We start from the raw sequence: 22,413 nt of genomic DNA on the forward strand, positions 1-22,413 counted from the left end.
AAAGAACACAAGGGTTTCCCTTTAGTCCACGCTTCCAAAAACAAGTACATTGGTACCAATCTAGTGTTGCTGTGGAGAAATTAGGGTCTATTTTTGTTGTTCCACTTTGTTTCAAAATATGCACCTGAGAGGGACACAGCTCTTCCTGCAGTGTGTGGTTGCCAAGGGACTAAGGCCTGTCTAATTTATCCTAGTTATTTCCCTTTCTCTTGTATTTTCTTTGCATTATTCAGAATTAAAGCAATGATCTCATCTTACTTTTCCAAAAACAAAAAGAGAATTTATTAGATCAATACAAATTCAGTAAAATAGTAATAAAATACCCATGCATTATGACAATAAAATTCTGTTGCTTTTCTTATTTAATAGGTTACTGGGCTTATTCTTCTTAGACACTTCTTTGAGAAAATAAAGAATATGAAATATTTTGTTTGATATCCTAGTTTTATTTTTATTAACATGGTTTTAAACAGGGTACCTATAGATGTGTTAATGCCAATGGAATACTTTAACTCTGATGACCCAGAATAAAATTTCTGCAAAATTTGCTTTATCTGTCCAATAATAAGAGATCAAAAGCTCTGATACTCATGAAGGCTTTGACCTGGGAAAACCTACAGGCTACTTTCCCACAGGTATAGGGGCTTCTTATCAGGCTCCACAGATACTATAGGCTAGGTCTGCAACCAAAAAGACCATTCAAAGTTTTGGGAAATAATAGAGAATAGTAGCTGGTAAGAGATCATGGAAGTAATATAAGGAGGTGAAAAGTAAAAAGGATCACAGTAATACAAGGAAGTAAAAAGTAAAACATGATTTCACCAATGAGGAAGAGAGATACCAAGAAGACAGGGAAGTTGATTATAGTTTCAGCCTGAAAAAAATGAAGAGGGTCAGAATTCACACACCCTCTTAATAAATTTCAAACAGCCATTCTCCCACTATATTCATGCTAGTTTGTGTACAAAACCAGTTTTCATAATTATGACATGCTTTTTGTTTAGTGGGGCCAAACTGTAACGTGTGCCAGTAAAGAATGCTGGGGCAGATATTCATGGAGCGGATGGTATTCCTGTACAAATTCAATAAATTGTGCGTGCTACTTAGAGTAAAATAGTATGTTTAGTTTAAGTTTGATATATTGAAGGCTTTTTTGGCTTTAATAGCAATATTATTACCTTATTTATTAGGCATTTAATGGTGCCGTTTCACATAATTCTCATTCTGCTCTCCTCTACCCTTCTGCTTTTTTCCCTCCTTCTCCCTTACCTTCTTCTGTTACTCATACCTCCTAAAAGTCATCTGAAGACAAATTAGACTTGGAATATTCACTATAATGCTTTGGGAAGGTTGCCACAGACATCCCCTCACCAGACATTTCAACAAGTTGATTGTATCACATACCATTTAGGCACAGTTTTAAAAATTTGTTCATTTATTTTTGGAGGCATAATAAATGTACATAGTTTTGGGGTAGACATATTGAACTTTAGGTGTCTATAAAATATTGGTGGGAATATCTGACAAGGTGATAGAAAGTTCTGAGGCTTAAGACAAAGACACTAAGAAGAGCACAGGGTAAGAATGTTGCTGTTCAAATCAAGGAAGAAATGCATTTTAAGGATAATTGAGTACTTAACAGCTTGAACACCAAAATGAAGTCCTTATTTCAACACCAGCCCATTGGCTGGTGGGCTTTTCCACCACTACCCAACTCAGATCTTCTCTGCTCATTTTTCTTTAAGAGCTGACTCTCACATCTGTATTTTCAGACACTTTTTATGCATGGCACTGTAAGTATATATCTAAAGATAATAACTATTTACATCATTCCCAAATATTGCCGTTACTTGAATTCACTAATTGTATGCCCTTCTAACAACAGTCACTTTATACCATTAACGATGATTGTAGGCATGAGGAAAGAGTTTAACATTCCGTTAGGTCTCTATGACCCATTTAATTTATTTGCAGAGCAAGTATTTATATTCTGATTATAATTCCAAGAATTGGCCTTTTCTTGATGGGGTAGAGATTATACCCATTATCCTAATGTTTGTCCTCTTTTAGTGAAGACAGAAGAGCTCTATCTGTGATGTACTATATATTTTTGATAGCAGTTACCTTTATCTTAACCTTACCTGACCAATCTGCATTTGGCACAGTGAAAATGTTCTACTTCTTGCATCTCCCATGCAAATTTATTCTCTATTTCAGCCATAAAAATATCTTAGTTCTTCAACCTTTAATTGTACTCCTTCCTTTATTACTACTTCCCTATACTCTTTCTCCCAGGCGATATGAAACAAGCATAAGGCACAGTAGCACTAGTGACTACCACTGTAAACTAGAAAAATCAGCTAGTCTACATTTTCACTATCAAAATCACATCAAATTCAATGTGCCCAACAGTGAATCCATGATATGCACTTTTCCAGCCAGGTCTGACCTGGTCTTGGTCATGAAACTGAAGTCTGAATGAGTTACAACATAAGATTCTGTGTATATCAGATAAAGCTTATGTATTTATATACCTATTACTCATTAATTTATGAAAGTTATTTATTAATTTCCAGCATTTGCCATATCATTAGGTGGCACCAGGATCCATGGAATTACATCTAAGAGAACTAAGCATCTTTAAAGTATCTCTTATCCACAAAACTCATAACCATCCCATAACCAAGACCTGTTATTTTTCTCCTTAATCATCTCTTTAATCTACCCATTATAATTTTTTAAATTTTCACTGCCATTAAAGTTCAAAAAACAGCCAAGTCTTACCTGGACCATTGTAGTAGCTGTTTAACTTGTTTTCTCTCATTCATGCTGCCTTCCCCCAATCCATTGTACATACTACAATCAGAGAGATCTTTAAAAAGACAAATATGATAATGTCATCTTCATTGAAACTCTTCAGAAACCTCTCATTGCTTCTAGGATTAAAAAAAATTGACTTGGCATACAAGATCCTAATTCTCCAACCTCATCTTGCAATATTCTTTTTTTTTTTTTTTTTTTTTTTTTTTTAAGACGGCGTCTTGCTCTGTCACCCAGACTGGAGTGCAGTGGTGCGATCTCAGCTCACTGGAACTTCCACCTCCCAGGTTCAAGCAGTGCTCCTGCCTCAGCCTGTTGAGTAGCTGGGATTACAGATGCACTACACCATGCCCAGCTATTTTTAGTAGAGACAGGGTTTCACCATGTTTGTCAGGCTGGTTTCAATCTCCTGACCTCATGATCTGCCCACCTCTGCCTCCCAAAGTGCTGGGATTACAGGTATGAGGAACCACATTTGGCCTCATTTTGCAATATTCTATCCCTTTTCTCTGCATTCTAGGCATACCAGCTCTCTTTAAGTTTCCTGAACTTGTCACATGACTTTTGTACATATTGTCTACAAATGTATATTTGTACATATGTGCACATATATTGTCCATATGTATAAAATATTAAACCCATAGTTCCACCTCCTCTCATTCCTCTCTGTGAGTGCCGTGGACTGCAACTGCTTCTAATTTGCTGTCTTGGCCTCTCCTCAATTAAGATACTTTTTATGGGTCTATCAACACATAACCCCATTGTAAGTCAAGAATATCTATAGTATACTCAAGAATTTACTGTTTATATCTTCCTTTTGTTCATACAAAAAGATACAAAATCCCAAACTGATTGCTGATTTTTAGCACATGATCCATAATGCTATCTTATAAAAAGGAGTAAAAATGTAACTCATTTGAACTAAATTTGTTCAATAATAGCTCAACCCTAATACATCTTAATTTATTATAATCTAGGAACCCATAATTTATATACACTGAGGTAATTGCTACTGTTTCTCTATCCAAATCAATGAACAGTCCTCAACTGTTAGGCCTATGTCCTGGAAACTAATCAACTAGAGTTCCATGTTAATCTGTTTCTTTCTATGCTTTATTTGAATATCTGGTATGTATAAAGATGATATGGTTATAAATTTTCCCATTTGAGATATCAATAACTAGAACTGTTTCTTTCTTTTATCTTACAGTCAAGCTTTGATCATTATTTTCCAAGTTCTTAACAACTCTTTGTTAACAAATAAAAAGAATCCACTAAAATGCCTGAGACATTGGAGGCACTCAATAAATGTTATTTACCCAACTGACCTTACACACGATTTTAATTTACCTTACTATTTTCTCAAATTTGCCCATTATTATCCTTATCTTATTAAAAACATTAAAAACCATAAGTGCCTTTATTTTCTTTTAAAATTCTAAAATGCTTATTTTTCTTTGAAGCAATCTACAGAGAAAAATAACTTGACAATTTGAATAACTCTGACAAAGATCTTAAGTCCTACCTTTAGGAGCCAAACAACAGTGGCAGAAAGAGACATGAAGTAAACAATAACAAAAATATTACAATAAAAATATGTTCTATGACCAGAAAGATGAATAAAGTTTTCTTATTTAGGAGAGTTAAGCAGAGTGGTATTTATGTTATTTATAGGAAGATATGGGGGGTAAAAAGAGACACTAGGAATATACAGAAAGAACGTGACATATTCCAGAATATTTAAGCACCCAACCCAGATGGGGTTGAGAATGAATGGCAGGGGTAAGTGGGATGAAGATGGGTAGGCAGGCACATGCTAGATCAGGGAAGTCTGTGTATTTGACTTTAAGGAGCAGAAAAACATTGAAGGATTTAAAGGATACAAGCAATGTGAGAAGATTTGGATTTTTCAAACCTCACTGTAGTTGCAGCAGCATGGTGCTTTTATTTAATAAGTCCTCTCCAAAGAGAAAATGAGGGCAGTTTAAGAACTGTATAATTTACGGTAAGTTATATGACAGCTATCGCTAAAACAGTGTTATCAATTTACTGCTTTTTACAATGGAGGAAGAGAGCAAGTCTGGGATTAGTGCACTAAAGAAAACTAACCTTTTCCCCCATAAATGCAAAGATTGCATAGAGAACAATTATGTCAGCCTAATACAATTTATTTCTATGATGTCATCTATCTGGGCTACAGTAAGGAAGGATCCAGTTCCTGATGGAAATCAAAATAACAAGCTAGACTGATACAATCTAGGACACTCCACCACTGAGAGAAAGAACATGAAATTAGAGGAAGGGCTGATTACTTCTGTTTGGAAACAGAGGGTAGCGGGTGGGTGATCTGCCTATAGCTACTGCTGTTTAGTATCTTTATTCATCAGTGTTTGAGTGCTTACCTATTAATTTTTCATATGATAAAAAGTTTGTCAAAATTGATTACTTGAAAAAGCAAACATCTTTACATTTTAATGCATATTATATAGATGAAAGTACAGTGTAAACAAATGAAAAGCAATATATGAAGAAGAAAACAAACTCTAAGTAAAGAAAAATTGTATCAGAAAAGTTTAATGTGTTCTTGGGGCCATGGAGATCCTCATGTATATAAATGCATTCATGAATTAAGTTATGCTGGTAGTTTAACATGCATGTATTTTGCTGCAATGTGCAAATAAAAGTATGTAAGAAATTTAAATGATTCCCCTTAAAGAAGTATTTCATCCTACTCAGGTAAACAAATTTATTTTGACATCATATTTCAATTATAATATTGTCATAAACCCTTAGACTTATTAAATTAATCCTCATAATAACCCTATAATACAGGTACTACTGTATCTCATTTTAAAGATGAGGAAGCTGTTGGCCGGGCATGGTGGCTCATGCCTGTAATCCCACACTTTGGAACGCCAAGGTGGGTGGGTCATTTGAGATCAGGAGTTTGAGACCAGCCTGGCCAACATGGTGAAACCCTGCCCCTACTAAAAATACAGAAATTAGCCGGATGTGGTAGGGAGCTCCTGTAATCCCAGCTACTTGAGAGGCTGAGGCAGGAGAATTGCTTGAACCCGGGAGGTGAATGTTGCCATGAGCTGAGATCCGGCCACTGCACTCCTACCTGGGCGACAGAGTGAGACTCCGTCTCAAAAAAAAAAAAAAAAAGAAAAAGATGAGGAAGCTAAGTATTATAGTCACTAGTAAACTGTGGAGTAATTTCAAGATCTAGAGAAAAATTTTTAGCAGATAAGGATTTAAAGCAAACTAAACTTATTAGAAATAGGTCTTGGGCATTATTTATTGCCACATTTGAATACTCACTAGGAGAATACAATAGCATTAGACATATCAGGAATTTTACAAAGCATGATCAAAATTTGATTTGATGTAATGCACAGTAACATGTCAAACATATCCGAAATGTCGTTTATAACAGTGACCTAGTAAGGATGATTTTGACCCAAGTTACTGTTTGAAGAGAAAACTGGAGGAGACTATTTCTAGCAGAATATTCTTTATCCTCTGGAGGGGCCTTTCACATGCCAACAACCTGACAGATGATGAAGAATGCATCATGACAAAACTGACCTCAAACTTTCAATAAGATTCACAATGTTATTCTTATTTGCAGATGCTTTTTAGCTACTACATTGCAATTTAGAAAACAATGACTCCAGGGAGAAGCATGGTCTACTATTTAGTGCATTGTGTAACATTAAGATCTACTGAAATTTGCTGGTTCTTTGAAATAAAATGAATCTCTAGTGCTTGGCATTATCCTGCATCATAAATTCCTAAGGAACGGAATGAGCTTTGACTGTCTTATCTTGAGAATAAGGAAATTCACGTAAAATATATAAGACAAATACTGGCTTAGATGAAGCTCCACCAGTACTCGCGGCCCCCGCCTTTCGGACTGGGAGCTAGCGTGGCGCAGGCACTGAAGGCAGCAGCAGAGCCAGAGGCTCAGCGGCTCCCATGACTGAATATAAACTTGAGGTAGTTGGAGCTGGTGGCGTAAGCAAGAGTGCCTTGACGATACAGCTAATTCAGAATCATTTTGTGGACGAATATGATCCAACAATAGAGGATTCCTACAGGAAGCAAGTAGTAATTGATGGAGAAATCTGTCTCTTGGATATTCTCAACACAGCAGGTTAAGAAGAGTACAATGCAATGAGGGACCAGTACATGAGGACCTGGGGGAGGGGGATTTCTTTGTGTATTTGCCATAAATAATATTAAATCATTTGAAGATATGCACAATTATAGAGAAGAAATAAAAAGATTTAAGGACTCTGAAGATGTGCCTATAGTCCTAGTAGGAAATAAAATGTGATTGGCCTTCTAGAATAGTAGACACAAAACAGGCTCAGGACGTAGCAAGCAGTTAGGGGATTCCTTTTATCGAAACATCAGCAAAGACAAGACAGGGTGTTAATGATGCTTCTATACATTAGTTTGAGAAATAAAGAAAAGATGAGCAAAGATGGTAAGAAGAAGAAAAAGAAGTCAAAGACAAAGTGTGTAATTATATAAATACAATTTGTACTCTTTTCTTAAGACATACTTAAGTAAAAGTGATTTTTATACATTACACTAAATTATTAGCATTGTTTTAGCATTACCTAATTGTTTTCCTGCTCCATGCAAACTGTTAGCTTTTACCTTAAATGCTTATTTTAAAATGACAGCGCAGTTTTTTTTCCTCCAAATGCCAGTATTACCAGAGTTTTGGTTTTCAAACTAGCAATGCCTGTGAAAAAGAAACTGAATACCTGTGATTTCTGTCTTGGGTTTTTTGGTGGATGCAGTTGATTACTTCTTATTTTTCTTACCAATTGTGAACATCGGTGAGAAACAAATTAATGAAGCTTTTGAATCATCCCTATTCTGTGTTTTATCTAGTCACATAAATGGATTAATTACTAATTATAATTTCAGTTGAGGCTTTATAATTGGTTTTCCTGAAACGTTGAGGGAACACAAATTTATGGGATTCCTGATGATTCTTCTTCTAGGCATCATGTCCTGTAGTTTGTCAACCCTGGTGAATGTAAAGTTACACTGTTCACAAAAGTTTTGTCCCCCTTTCCACTGCTATTAGTCATGGTCACTCTCCCAAAAATATTATGTTTTTTCTATAAAAAAATGGAAAAAAATTACAAGGCAATGGAAACTATTATAAGGCCATTTCCTTTACACATTAGATAAATTACTATAAAGACTCCTAATAGCTTTTCCTGTTAAGGCAGACCCAGTATGAAACCGGAATTATAGCAACCATTTTGGGGCTATATTTACATGGCACTAAATTTTTATAATAATTGAAAGAATTTTAACAGGTATAAAAAATTCTCATAGGAATTAAATGCAGTCTCCCTGTGTCAGATTGTTCTTTCATAGTATAACTTTAAATCTTTTATTCAACTTCAGTCTTTGGAGATAGTTTTAATTCTGCTTGTGATATTAAAGATTGTTTGGGCCAGTCATAGCTTAGTAGGTGCCGAAGAGACCAAGGTTGCAAGGCCAGGCCCTCTGTGAATCTTTGAGCTTCACAGAGAGTTTCACAGCATGGACTGTGTCCCCAGGTCATCCAGGGTTGTCATGCATTGGTTGGTCAAAATGGGGAGGGATTAGGAGAGTTTGGATAGCTCAACAAGATACATTCTCACTCTGTGGTGGTCCGGCTGACAAATCAAGAGCATCGCTTTTGTTTGTAGAAAACAAACTCTTTCTTAAAAATTACTTTTAAATATTAACCCAAAAGTTGAGATTTTGGGGTGGTGGTGAGCCAAGACATTATTATTTTTTAAACAATGAAGTGAAAAAGCTTTAAAATCTCTAGGTTTGGCTAGTTCTCTTAGCAATGGTTAAATTAACATTTCATAAACACTTTTCAAGTCTGATCCATATTTAAGATTATTGCTTTAAAAATAAATGTTAATAAAAACAATGCTTTTAATACACTTAAAATGTTACTTGTTTTAAAATACATGAAGTGAGATGGTGTGGTGAGATGAAAATATCACTGGACTAGAAGGAAGGTGACTTAGGTTCTAGATATATGTCTTTTAGGACTCTGATTTAGAGGAAATCACTTACTATCCTTTTCTTCATGTTAAAAGAAGTCATCTCTGCCAGGCGCGGTGGCTCACACCTGTAATCCCAGCACTTTGGGAGGCTGAGGTGGGCGGATCACGAGGTCAGGAGATCGAGACTATCCTGGCTAACACGGTGAAACCCCGTCTCTACTAAAAATACAAAATATTAGTCAGGCGTGGTGGCAGGCACCTGTAGTCCCAGCTACTCGGGAGGCTGAGGCAGGAGAATGGCGTGAACCCGGGAGGCAGAGCTTGCAGTGAGCCGAGATTGTGCTACTGCACTGCAGCCTGGGCGAGAGCAAAACTCCGTCTCAAAAAAAAAAAAAAAAAAGTCATCTTAAACTCTTCACTTTTTTACAACTATATGATTTATATTCCGTTTACATAGGATACACTTATTTGTCAAGCTCAGCACAATCTGTAACTTTTTAACCTATGTTACCACCTTCAGTGCCAATCTTGGGCAAAATTGTGCAAGAGGTAAAGTTTATATTTGAATATCCATTCTCATTTTAGGATTCTCCTTCCATATTAGTGTCATCTTGCCTGCCTGCCTTCCACATGCCCCATGACTTGATACAATTTTAATGCTTTTAATTCTCCTAACCATAACCTTTACTGCTGCTGTGGATATCGCCATGAAGGTTTCCCATTAAATCACATCAAAATCCCCTGCATCTTATTTCCTCAGGTCTCAAAAGAATCTGACAGATATCATAATGGGATTTGACCTAATAGCTAATTTTCAGGTGGTGGCTGATCCTTTGAACACCTCTCTGCTGCCCAATTCATTAGTGACAGTAGGAATTTTCAAACCTGGTACAAACAGACAGAACCCTATCCAGTGGAAGAAGATTTTAATAACGATAGTGCTGAAAGAATTTCTTAGGTAATCTACAAGTAGGACTATCCCTGGTAACAGTAATACATTTCAACGTTTTAATAACGAGAAATCTTACAATGAAAAATACTTGAACATTTAATTCATAAAGCTTACTTTTTGTTTGTTTTTGTTTGTTTTTTGGCGGGATCAGAGTCTCACTCTGTCACCCAGGCTGGAACGCAGTGGTGTCATCTTGTCTCACTGTAACCTCCATCTCCTAGCTTCAAGCGATTCTCATGCCTCAGCCTCCCGAGTAGCTGGGATTATAGGCATGTGCCACCATGCTCAGCTAATTTTTGTATTTTTAGTAGAGATGAGGTTTCACCCTACTGGCCAGGCTGGTCTGAAATTCCTGACCTCAAGGGATTCGCCCATCTCGGCCTCATAAAGTTTACTGTTTATTTCTTTAGAGGTAAAAACTATCTTAAGATTTCCGTTTGTCAAAAAGTCATGATTTCTTGATAATTATGTAGTAATATATTTTTATAACCAAGCAGTTAGTTTAAGACTGAATTTATATTTAATAACTTCTGTGTTAGTACTGGATAGCATGAATTCTGCATTGAGCAATTGAATAGCATACCACTGATAGCTGTCTGTCAAAAAATGAAAACTTCTTTCTAAAGATACATGAGTTCTTGAAGAATAGTCATAGCTAGACTAAGATTTGTGTTTTAGTTTAATAGTTGAAGTGCCTGTTTGGGATAATGATAGGTAATTTAGATGAATTTAGGGGGAAAAAAGGTTATCTGCAGAAATGTTGAGGGCCCATCCCCACCCCCCAAATAGAGCTAACTGGGTTACAATGTTTTATCCGGAAGTTTCCAATTCCACTGTTCTATGTTTTAATGTTGAAAATACTTTTGCATTTTTTCTTTGAGTGCCAAGTTCTTATTAGTACTATTGCTTAATGTAACATGTTTACCTGGAATGTATTTTGTGGAAACTGAAACCTGCACATTTTGTACATCCTGCTTTCTTTTGTGGGACATATGCAGTGTGATCCAGTTGTTTTCCATCATTTGGCTGCACTGACCTAGGAATGTTGGTCATATCAAACATTAAAAATGACCACTCTTTTAATTGAAATTAACTTTTAAGTGGTTATAGGAGCATGTGCTGTGAAGTGATCTGAAATTTGCAATATTTTTGTCATGAACCGTACAGCTCCTAATTATTATAATGTAATAAAAATAGTTACAGTAAAAAAGAAAAACAGGATTCTGATTCAGTAGTTCTGGGATGTGGCCAAGGTTTCTGCATTTCTCACATTCTTCCATGTGATAATCATAATACTGTTGCGAGGGGTCCAAGCTACACATGTTGAGGAGCAAAACTGTATAGTTACTCACACGACACATCAAAGATTACACCACGTACAACACACAAACACACAAGCGCGCGCACACACACACACACGTTTATTCCTGAGGAATTATTACCTGTATGAAATACATAATTCATTTGTCCTTGTAACTTTACACAGATTATTTTCTTTTTTCCCCTAATATAATAATCTTTCTCTTTCTTATCAACTAATACATTCCTGCCCTCAACACACTTTGTGCAATTTCATTTAAATAAACACTGAATCATAATTCTCTGAGGCAGGAATTGAATTCTCATTATTATCCACATTACTGAGATTTTTTTGTTTAATGAATATGAGATGTTGCCCACAGGGGTCTTCCAATCCACTTGGAGAGACAAAAATAATTGTCATAATACACTATGAAGATTAGAAACAGAACCATAGAAACTCTTAAAATTGTATTCCTAAGATAATAGTTTTTATGGAATTTAATGGTTTCAAGTTCATAGACCTATGTTAAAAACCCCAATGTCTTATCAAGAGAAAGGAGAAAGAAATGGGGGACAGTATGGTCTGTTAATGAAATAAGCTGAACTCTAAAATATTTAAAGAGATTTAGTCTGAGCCAAATATGAGTGACCATGGCCTGGAATAGAGTCTAAAGATGTCTTGAGAACATATGCCCTAGTCAATCAGGTTAAGCTTGGTTTTATACATTTTAGGTAGACAGAAGTTACAAGTCAAGACATAAGTTAATACATGTAAGGTATATGTTGGTTTGGCCCAGAAAGGCAGGACATCTCAAAGCCAAGGACTTACAAGTAATAAATGGATTCAAAAATTTTCTAATTAGCAATTGGTTGAAAGAATTAAGCTTAGGCCGGGTGCAATGACTCATGCCTATAATCCCAACACTTTGGGAGGCTGAGACAGGTGGATCACCTGAGATCAGGAGTTCAAGACCAGTCTGGCCAACATGGTGAAACCCCATCTCTACCTTAAAAAAACAAACAAACAAACAAACAAAATATATATATATAAAACTAAAAATTAGCCAGACGAGGTGGTGGGCACCTGTAACCTTAGCTACTTGGGAGGCTGAGGCAAGAGAATCTCTTGAATCGGAGGTAGGAGTTTAGAGTGAGCCGAGATCATGCCACTGTACTCCAACTTGGGCAACAGAGCACTCTTTCTCAAAAAAAATAAATAAATAAATAAATAAAAATTAAGCTTTGCCTAAAGAGTTGAATCAGCAGAAAGAAATGCTTGAATTAAGATAAGAAGGGTTATGGAAGCCAATGTTCTTGTTATGTAGATGAAGCCTCTGAGTAGAAAGCTTCAGAGAGAATAGATGGTAAATGTCTCTTTTGGGACAGTAAAAGGTGTTAAACTCTTAGTTAAATCTCTCCTGGATCTGGAAAAGACCTAGAAAGGGAAGGAGATTCTCTACAGGATGCAAATTTTCCCCACAAGAGATGACTTTGCAAGTCCATTTCAAAATATGTCAAAGAAATATATTTTAGGGTAGAACACTTTGATTTTCTTCAGGGTCTTCTCTCTGTCATGTGATGCTATACCAGAGACAGGTTGGAATTTGATGCTTTATTGTCACAAAGAGTGTTTTGTCAATCTTATGACAAATCTATTTTAATGTTAATGCTGATTGGTTAAACTGGGGGTATATGTTAGGGAATGGGTATAATGGAGCATGTCCAACCCCCTTCCTGTCATAACCTGAACTAGGTCTTCAGGTTCCCTTAGTCAAAGGTTGGGAGTCCTTTCAGTTGGTTAAGGGGCTTAGAATTTTATTTTTGGTTTATATGTCCAAATGTAATAGACTGTCATGGGAGTCAGAATGACAGTGGTGAAAGGGCAGAACTCCACTTGTTTACCGTGAAAGAGAGGAGAGAGAGAATCAACAATACACAAAAGACAATAATGGACATTATCCATGGTCCGTCTGTTTGTGTAGGGTGAGCAATGAAGAATATATGGAAATTAGCATGACCAAAATGAAGGTGCAGTGCTAGAAGTATCAGCAGGAAAGTGGATAGGCCTGAAAATGAAGAAGCCTGAATGCAATGTTTAGTCACTGGGCATGAAGGAGAGTGAGCAGGATATTAATGTTTCTGAGTAAGACAAGTGCCATAACAGAAATGTATTTAAAAATTTATATCTTAAAAAAACAAAATTTAAATAGAATATTGTGTTAATCAGATTTAAATATAGCATGATCTGCTCACAAAATTATTCCTTCAATATGTGTCATAAAATATTTGAAAAAGAAAATATTCTATGTAACATGTTGGTTTACCTTTCCTATTATTGTAACCGCAAGACCAACCTATAGTGGGCCTACTCTGTTGATAAGATAATGTCAAGTTATCTTGTAGGTATAACAGAGCCTAAACTGGAAGTTATGTAACCCCATCACACGCAATAGAAAAAGATTTGACCTCCAACAAGACTCAGAACCAAGGATTCCTCCCTACAGAACCAAAAAGGCTGGGACATGATCAGAACTTAAATACTGGAACCCTTTCAAAGGTGAGGGACTTTTTGGCCCAGAAGATTCAGAATGTATTAGTTCATTCTCACATTGCCATAAAGAACTACCTGAGACTGGATAATTTATTTTAAAAAGAGGTTTGATTGACTCATGGTTCTACAGGCTGTACAGGAAGCATGGCAGGAGAGGCCTCAGGAAACTCACAATGATGGTGGGAAGTGAAGAGGAAGGCATCATGTCTTACATGGCTGGAGCAGGAGGAAGAGAGAGAAGGGGTGGCGCTACAAACTAAACAACCGGATCTCGTGAGAACTCATTCACTATCATGAGAACAGCAAGGGGGACGTTTGCCCCATGATCAAATCACCTCCCACCAGACCACTCTTCGAACATTGAGGATCACATGAGATTTGGGCAGGGACACAAATTCAAACCATATAACAGGGCTAAAATCCACCCCAGCATACCTTATTTAAATGGTCAAATCAGATCTTGACAAGCCAACATTCCCAAATTCTTCCCCTTGTGCTCTGACCCTTTAAAACTTGCCCCAGACCCCAAATTGGGTAGACAGATTTGAGCTGCGTCTCTTGTCTCCTTGCCGGCTGGCCTTACAATAAAGCCTTTCTTTTCTCAAAAGCCAGTGCCATCGTATTGGCTTCTATGCTTGTCAGGCAGTGAGCCCATTTTCTGGTAAGATTGTATTAAACGACCTAGCTGCAGTTATCCAAAATTCATGATTTAAAAAGAAACAAAATTAGATCTTTATTATTTTTTTCACATGTAGAACTAGTTTTTAATTTCAAAATGCTTCAGGGAAGGGTGTGAATGTTAGTGCTTTTAGGATATTAAAGCAAGTCTAGACTCAGTACTCAAGGAGTCCCTTTTATAAAAATATATACAAAATAAGAAGTGGTTTTACTAGAAGACAATAAAACACTTTCAGGATGATTTACAATTACTCATTCCCATTCCAGGTATATTTAACACAGAACAGGGATACGGTGTTATTTCCGTTGGGTAAACATATTATAGTGTGAAATAAATATCCACAATCAGAACAATCTATGTTCCTTAGAGTATCCTTATTTTGTGACTTCAAAAAATTTGTAGAATACATTTGATAGTCACGCTGAAACAAGAAGACATCTAAGATGTCAATTAAGGAAAAACAAAACTAGAAAATAGTTGAAGCTTGGCTGAGCGTGGTGGCTCACGCTTGTAATCTCAGCACCTCAGGAGGCGGAGGCAGGGATATCACCTGAGGAAAGGAGTTCAAAACCAGTCTGGCCAACATGGCAAAACCATGTCTCTACTAAAAGTTAACCAGGCATTGTGGTGTGTACCTGTAATCCCAGCTACTCAGGAGGCTGAGGTGTGAGAATCACTTGAACCCCAGAAACCGAGGTTGCAATGAGCTGAAATGGCACCACTGCCCTCCAGCCTGGGGGACAGAGCAAAGCTCTGTCTCAAAAAAATACTACTAATAATGAAAATAAATAAATTAGAAAATAGTTGAAGCTTTTTCCAATGATTCCTCTTTCTTTCAGTTTGAATACTTTCTCTTGATCAGGAGTCTCAGGTTCCTTTTGTATGCATACTGATTCCTATAAATTTAGAACCAGAAAACTAAATAACCAGAAATTAAAGATATTGTAATATAAAAAATAAAATTACGTCGATTCTGCTATACATATTTTATTCTACTTTTGGGTGAAAATCCCAAATATTTTTGCCTGCTGTATACAATTATAAATCCTCTCACAATATTAATTTCATCAAAATTAACCTTCAAAATGTGCTTATTATAGTGTAAAACTTACTCTGAGCACACAAGAATGATATTTTCAGTCCCTAAATTATACCATAGTTTATGTTAAATTATTAACACAAAGGCAGTATGTAAATAAAGCAACTTGGCTAAATTCAAATTTCATTATCGCTAAAAATGCAGCAGTATTTATGTCTTCCACAATAAGGGAAAGCCAGCTCTTCAACAGAAAAATTTATGTATGAAAACTTTCTTCTCCGAGTAAAAGTTGGGTAATAAAATATGTTTACTTCCAGGATTTCCAAATGCTTTACATAGCAATTGGCATTGAATATGCCTTCTTCCTGGTGTATAACCCTTCTGATTTATGCCACATAACACACTTATTAGTTATGCAAAAGTCAGTGACATGAATCACGTTAAGAACACAAAAAAAAATTGCTGTTTTTTGTGGATACTATGTCCTTATTTTGATTTATGAGAAAAGTAGTACAGAGTTAAGAATTTAAATGGTTTAAATATCTTTGAATATTTAAAAGGAGATATCAAAATGTTAGCATATATACTTGCAATTTTTATTTTAAAAATTAACCCTTAAACCACTAAGGATTTAGACTTAATCAATTGTGTGTTGATGTAATGTAGAATCAGTTAACAATAGAGTTTAAGAATTGAATCCAGGCTGGTCCCGGAGGCTCATACCTGTAATCCCAGCATTTCGGAGGCTGAGGCGGGTGGATCACCTGAGGTCGGGAGTTTGAGACCAGCCTGACCAACATGGAGAAACCCTGTCTCTACCAAAAATAAAAAATTAGCCAGGTGTGGTGGCACATACCTGTAATCCCAGCTACTTGGGAGGCTGAGGCAGGAGAATCACTTGAACCCGGGAGGTGGAGGTTGCAGTGAGCCGAGATTGCGCCATTGCACTCCAGCCTGGGCAACAAGAGCGAAACTTTGCCAAAAAAAAAAACCAAACACCAAAAACAAAACAAAACAAACAAACAAAAAAACGAAGAAGAAGAATTAAGTCCATTAAGATTTGGGAGAATTTGCTTAAAAAAAAAAAAACTGAGTCCAATCATAGAACCATTACTTATTAGCTGGGTTAAGTTTCTTAACCTCTTTAAACCATAGCATTCTCAATTCTAAAATACTGTTACTAAAAATAACCATCCAACAATACTAAAATTTGTATGAAACCACAAAAGACTTGGAATAGCCAAAGTAACCTGAGGGAAGAAAAAAAGAATGCTGGAGATACTATACTACCTGATTTCAAAATGACTATAAAGCTATAGTAATCAAAATAGCATCATAGTAGTATAAAAACAGATACATAGAATAATGGAACAAACAGAGTGTCAGAAATAAACCCACACATTTACAGTCAAATGATTTTTTGGCAAAGGTTCTGAGCATACACAACGCAGAAAGAACAGTCAGTTTAAAAGTAGTATTGGGAAAACCGGATATCCATATGCAGAAGAATGAAACTGAACTCCTATCTCACACCATGTACAAAAATCAACTCAAAATGGATTAAAGACTAAATTTAAGACCTGATGTGGTAAAACCGCTGGAAGAAAGCAGCGAATTTATGACACTATTTTGGACAATCATCTTTTGAATATAACCCAAAAGGCACAGGTAACAAAAACAAAAGTAGACAAATGGGATCATATCAAACTAAGAAGCTCTTACACACCAAAGGAAACAATCAACAAGGTGAAGAGACAACCTACACAGTGGAAGAAAATATTTGCAAATCATAAATTTCATAAGGGGTTAATGTCCCAAATCTATAAGGAACTAAAACAACTCAATAGCAGGACAACAAATAATCCAATTTAAAAATCTGCAAAGGACTTGAAGAAACATTTATTATAAGAAGACATATAAGTGGCCAACAGATATATGAAAAGTCACTCAACGTTACTAATTATCAGAGCAATGCAAATTAAAATCACAGTGAGATATCACCTCATACCTGTTACGGTGGCTATTACCAAAAAGACAAAAGGTAAGTGTTGGCAATGATATTGAGAAAGAGATACCTTTGTGCACTTCATGGAAATGTAAATTACTATAGCAATTACATAGAACAGTACGGAGGTTCCAAAAAAAAAAAAAAAAGCTACAAATAGCACTACCATATGATCCAGCAATCCCACTACTGGACATATATGCAAAGGAAATGAAATCAGTATGTCAAAGAGATATCTGTACTCCATATTTACTGAGACACTATTCACAATAACCAAGGAACGGTATCTGCTTAAGTGTCCATCAATAGATAAATGGATGAAGAAAATGTGGTATATATACACAATGGAATTGTTTTCAGTGTTAAAAAGAGGGTCATTTGCCACAACATGGATGAACCTGGAGGATGTTATGCTACCAGAAATAAGTCAAGCACATAAAGATGAATACTGCATGATCTCCCTCACCTGTGAAATCCAAAAAAGTTGATTCATACAAATAAGAGTAGAATGGTAGTTACCAGAGGCTAAGAGTTGGGAGGGTGGAGGAATAGGGAGATGTTGATCAAAGAATATAAAGTTGGCCAGGCACAGTGGTTCACACCTGTAATCCCAGCACTTTGGGAGGCTGAGGCGGAAATATCACGAGGTCAAGAGATCGAGACCATCCTGGCCAATATGGTGAAACCCTGTCTCTATTTAAAAAAAGAAAAAAAAGAAAAAAATTAGCTGGGCGTGGTGGTGCACAACCGACGGAGTCCCAGCGACTCAAGAGGCTGAGGCAGGAAAATAACTTGAACCTGGGAAGCGGAAGTTGCAGTGAGCTGTGAGATCACTCCGCTGCACTACAGCCTGGGTGACAGAGGGAGAGTCTGTTTCAAAAAAAAAAAAAAAGAAAAGAAAAAGATATAAAGTTTCAGTTAGACAAAAAGAATGAGTTTTCCAGATCTACTGCATAGCATAGTAATCATAGTTCATAATATATATTACATTTCAAATATATATGTTAAGTATTCATCTCGCCGAAAATATATATTTTGAAAGTTCTGACTACAAGAAAATAAGTATATTAATGTATATTAATTAGCTCCATATAATCATTCCACAATTTATACATATATGTAAACATCACATTGTATCCCGTAAGTATATACAATTATTGTCAATTTAAAATTTACACTAAAAATCTTTAAAACAGAAATAGAAGAATTGGCTAAATTGTATAAAATAAAATATATTACTAAAATTATAAAATTAATGCAATTTTTGTTATTTGAAGATTAACTGGCATTTTCCATTTAAAGCATTTAGTGCAATGTCAATCACAAAGTAACAACTCAATAATTAACAACACAGATTTTTGTTTTTATTGCATTATTGCTAATATTATTTTAAAGTTAAAGAGAAAGAGTTTCACAAATTTTTTTCAAAAATCTTCAAATACATATCAATGAAGCATTAAGTTATTGGGCACAAGTTTTTGTTTTTTAATTTAATCATTATAATATCTCTTGAATTGCCATATTCTTTCTATCTGCAGTGGTACATTTCACCATATCTTAACCCTTGAATATTATGATAGTTATTTAGTTGGATGCTGGCTTTACTAACAACCAGCTCACTCACTACACAACTACCAAAATGATGTTTTTAAAGAAGAATAAGAGTCCAAACATAATTTTGTAGAGTAATTTTACCCTGCTCTTATCTGCTAAGTACAACTATAATCTCTGGGGGTAGAAAATACAAAATGAAGTCAAACAGTAACTCTAAAAATTAGAAATACAAAGGTACACTGGTTAGGAACCCCGGGAGTGGAAAAGCAACATAAGGACAGGGCATCTTACTATCCTTCACCCCCCCAAAAAAGTAACCCTGGCCAATGCCTAGGAGGTTCATTCTCTCTTGGATCACATATGAGTTCTCTCAGCAATACCAGGCAAGTCCAGTACCACTGGTAAAGAGGGTTGATCTGGATCCACACTAAGAATAAACAGCCAGAGGAAGTATTGTCCTTCCCTGAAATGCTAGAGACTACCCTCCCTCACTGAGAGTAGCCAAGTGAACCAGTCACAACAAGCTGCCATACCTGGAACATGACCTTTGTCCTTATAGACAGGAAAAGCTTTTTCCTTATCTTGAGGCACTAGGTGATGCAGCATGGGGCAACTCCTCCTGCCCCATTGAGAAGGACCAGCAAAGATCAGGGAGAGTTTCAGCCTCACTAAATAAATCAAGCAGACCAAAACAGCAAGGCGAAACTCTAAAAATGAAACTATCTTTGAAACCACAGCCAAAAAAAAAAAAAAAAAAAAAAAAGTGCTGTGGAACTGCATGTTACAACTATACAGGGAGCTGCCTACTATAATAAAATATTTAAATAGGGCCTAGAATCTTCTAATATAATATCAAAAATGTTCAGGACATAATAAATAAAGAAAAAAAATCTCAACACAGTAAGAACCAGGAATATTATAACTTGAATGAGATAAGCAATTTAATGTCGCTAACACTTAGTGAATCAAATGCTGGAATTATATGGCAAGAATTCTAAAGCAGTCATCAAAAATTTTTCTAGAAGCAATTACAAATATCCTTGCAACAACAACAAAAAAGACTTTCTAATCTCAGCAAAGAAATAGAGGTTATGATAAAGAACCAAATGTAAATAATAGAACTGAAAGATACGATAATAAAAATCTTAAAAACTTGCTGGATAGGTTCAGTGGTAGGTCATAGATAACAGAGGATAGGATCAGTTAACTTGAAAACAATCAATAGAACATACCCAATTTTCACAACAGAGAGGGAAAAGAGAGAGTGCAACAGAGAGTGTGCACAAGAGAGGATGTAAAAATAGAAGAAATAAAACTGCCCCTACTTACAGATGTCATGATTGTCTTCATAGAAAACCCATGGCATCTGTAAAAATGCTTCTAGAATGAATATGTGAGTTCAGCATGATTGCAAAATACAAGATCAATACACAAAAATCAATCACATTATGGTATAATACCAATGAACTTCGGTAGACCGAAATTAAAAACATAATACTATTTATAATCAGTCTAATGAAAATGAAGTACTTACTGAGGTATATACTTACTGAAACCTGTACAGAGTCTATATGTGGATACTTACTAAATGCTGTTGAAAGAAATCAAAGGAAACCTAAACAAATACAGAAACATAACATGTTCATAGATTTGAAAATTCAACATTGAAAAAAATTCCCCAGATTGTTCTATGGGTTCAATGACAATTACTATCAATATTCCAGTAAGAATTTTTTTTTTTTTGAGACAGAGTCTTGCTCTATCGCCCAGGCTAGAGTGCAGTGGCATGATATTGGCTCAATGCAACCTCCATCTCCTGAGTTCAAGCTGTTCTCCTGCCTCAACCTCCTGAGTAGCTAGAATTACAGGTGCCTGGCTAATTTTTGTATTTTTAGTAGAGACGGGGTTTCACCATATTGGCCAGGCTGGTCTCGAACTCCTGACCTCGTGATACACCCACCTTGGCCTTCCAAAGTGCTGGGATTACAAGCATGAGCCACCATGTAAGAATTTTTACAGGCATAGACAAGCTTATTATACAATATATACAGAAGAAAACACAGCTCTAGAATAGCTTTTTAAAAAATCTTTGTACAGAAAAATAAAACAGAAGAAATTACTCTATTTGATATAAAATCTTATTAAAAAGTGACTGTAAACAAGGCACCATGATACTGACAGAGGGATTATAGATTAGTGGAACAAAATTGAGAACCCAGAAATACACCTACATAAATATACTTAACTAATTTCTGACAAAGGTGCAAAAGCAATTCCAAGGAGGAAATATACCCTTTTCAACAAATGGTATTGAAGCAACTGGACATCCATAGACAAGAAAATAAGCCTTGACCTAAATCTCAAGCCTTATACAAAAATTTATTCAAAATCAATCATAGATGTTAGTATAAAAGTATAAAACTTTTAGAAAAAAATATAGGAGACAGTCTTTAAAGTCTAAAGCTAGTGAAGAGTTGTTAGACTTGACATTAAGAGATGATCCATAAAAGGCAAAATCGATAACATGGACCCCATCAAAATTTAAAAATTTTGCTTTGTGAGAGCTTGTGTGAAGAGGATGAAAAGACAATCTACACAATGGAAGAAAATACAAACCACATGTCTGAAACAGGGCAGCTATTTAGAAGACAGAAAGAATTCTCGAAACTCAATGATGAAAAACAATTTAATTAGAAAATGGGCACAAAACACGAATAGACACTTCACCTAAGAGTGTGTACACATGGCATATATGCACGTGAAAAGATACGCAATGTCATCAGCCATTAGCAAAATGCAAATTCAAACCACAGTGAGTGCTTGCTTCAGTAGCACATGTGCTAAAATACTATGTAACAGAGAAGATTAGTATAGCTCCTGCACAAGGATGAAACACAAAGTCATAAACTGTCCCATATTTTGCATCCCTTTTCTAATGTTTACAGATAGGAAAACTGAGGCTCCAATAAGCAAAGTGACTTTCCCAACTAAGTCATTTCAGCTTTAAACTATTTCCAATTCCTCTTCCTCTAACAAACAAAAACCACAATGGGGTATCACTGAGTATCTATCAGAAGAGGTATAATTAAGGCCAGGCGCGGTGGTTCATGCCCATAATCCCAGCACTTTGGGAGGCTGAGGTGGGTGGATAACCTGAGGTCAGGAATTCGAGACCAGCTTGCCCAACATGGTGAAAGCCTGTCTCTACTAAAAATACAAAAATTAGCTGGGCATGGTGGTGGGTGCCTGTAATCCCAGCTACTCAGGAGGCTAAGGCAGGAGAATTGCTTGAACCCGGGAGATGGAGGTTGCAGTGAACTGTGCTCATGCCACTGCACTCCAGCCTGGGCGATAGAGGGAGACTGTGTCTCAAAAGAAAACAAAAAAAGAATAGATATAATTAAAATACTGGAATGATGTGTGACTATATACTATTTAATTTTATGTCTTCTTTTTTTTTTTTTTTTTTTTTG

At 35.9% G+C, this 22,413-nt stretch overlaps 1 non-coding gene and 1 pseudogene across 1 annotated transcript; both read left to right on the top strand.

The window, feature by feature from the left end:
• Positions 1-6,801: 6,801 nt before the first annotated feature.
• Positions 6,802-7,362, top strand: LOC117088717 (annotated as a pseudogene).
• A 14,394-nt stretch (positions 7,363-21,756) lies between these two features.
• LOC117088835 lies at positions 21,757-21,862 on the top strand. Its single transcript, XR_004439364.1, has one exon. It is a non-coding gene; the product is annotated as a U6 spliceosomal RNA (small nuclear RNA).
• Positions 21,863-22,413: the final 551 nt, after the last annotated feature.

The sequence above is a fragment of the Trachypithecus francoisi genome, unplaced genomic scaffold, assembly GCF_009764315.1.
Source record: "Trachypithecus francoisi isolate TF-2019V2 unplaced genomic scaffold, Tfra_2.0 Lachesis_group10, whole genome shotgun sequence".
Classification (NCBI taxonomy): Eukaryota; Metazoa; Chordata; class Mammalia; order Primates; family Cercopithecidae; genus Trachypithecus; species Trachypithecus francoisi.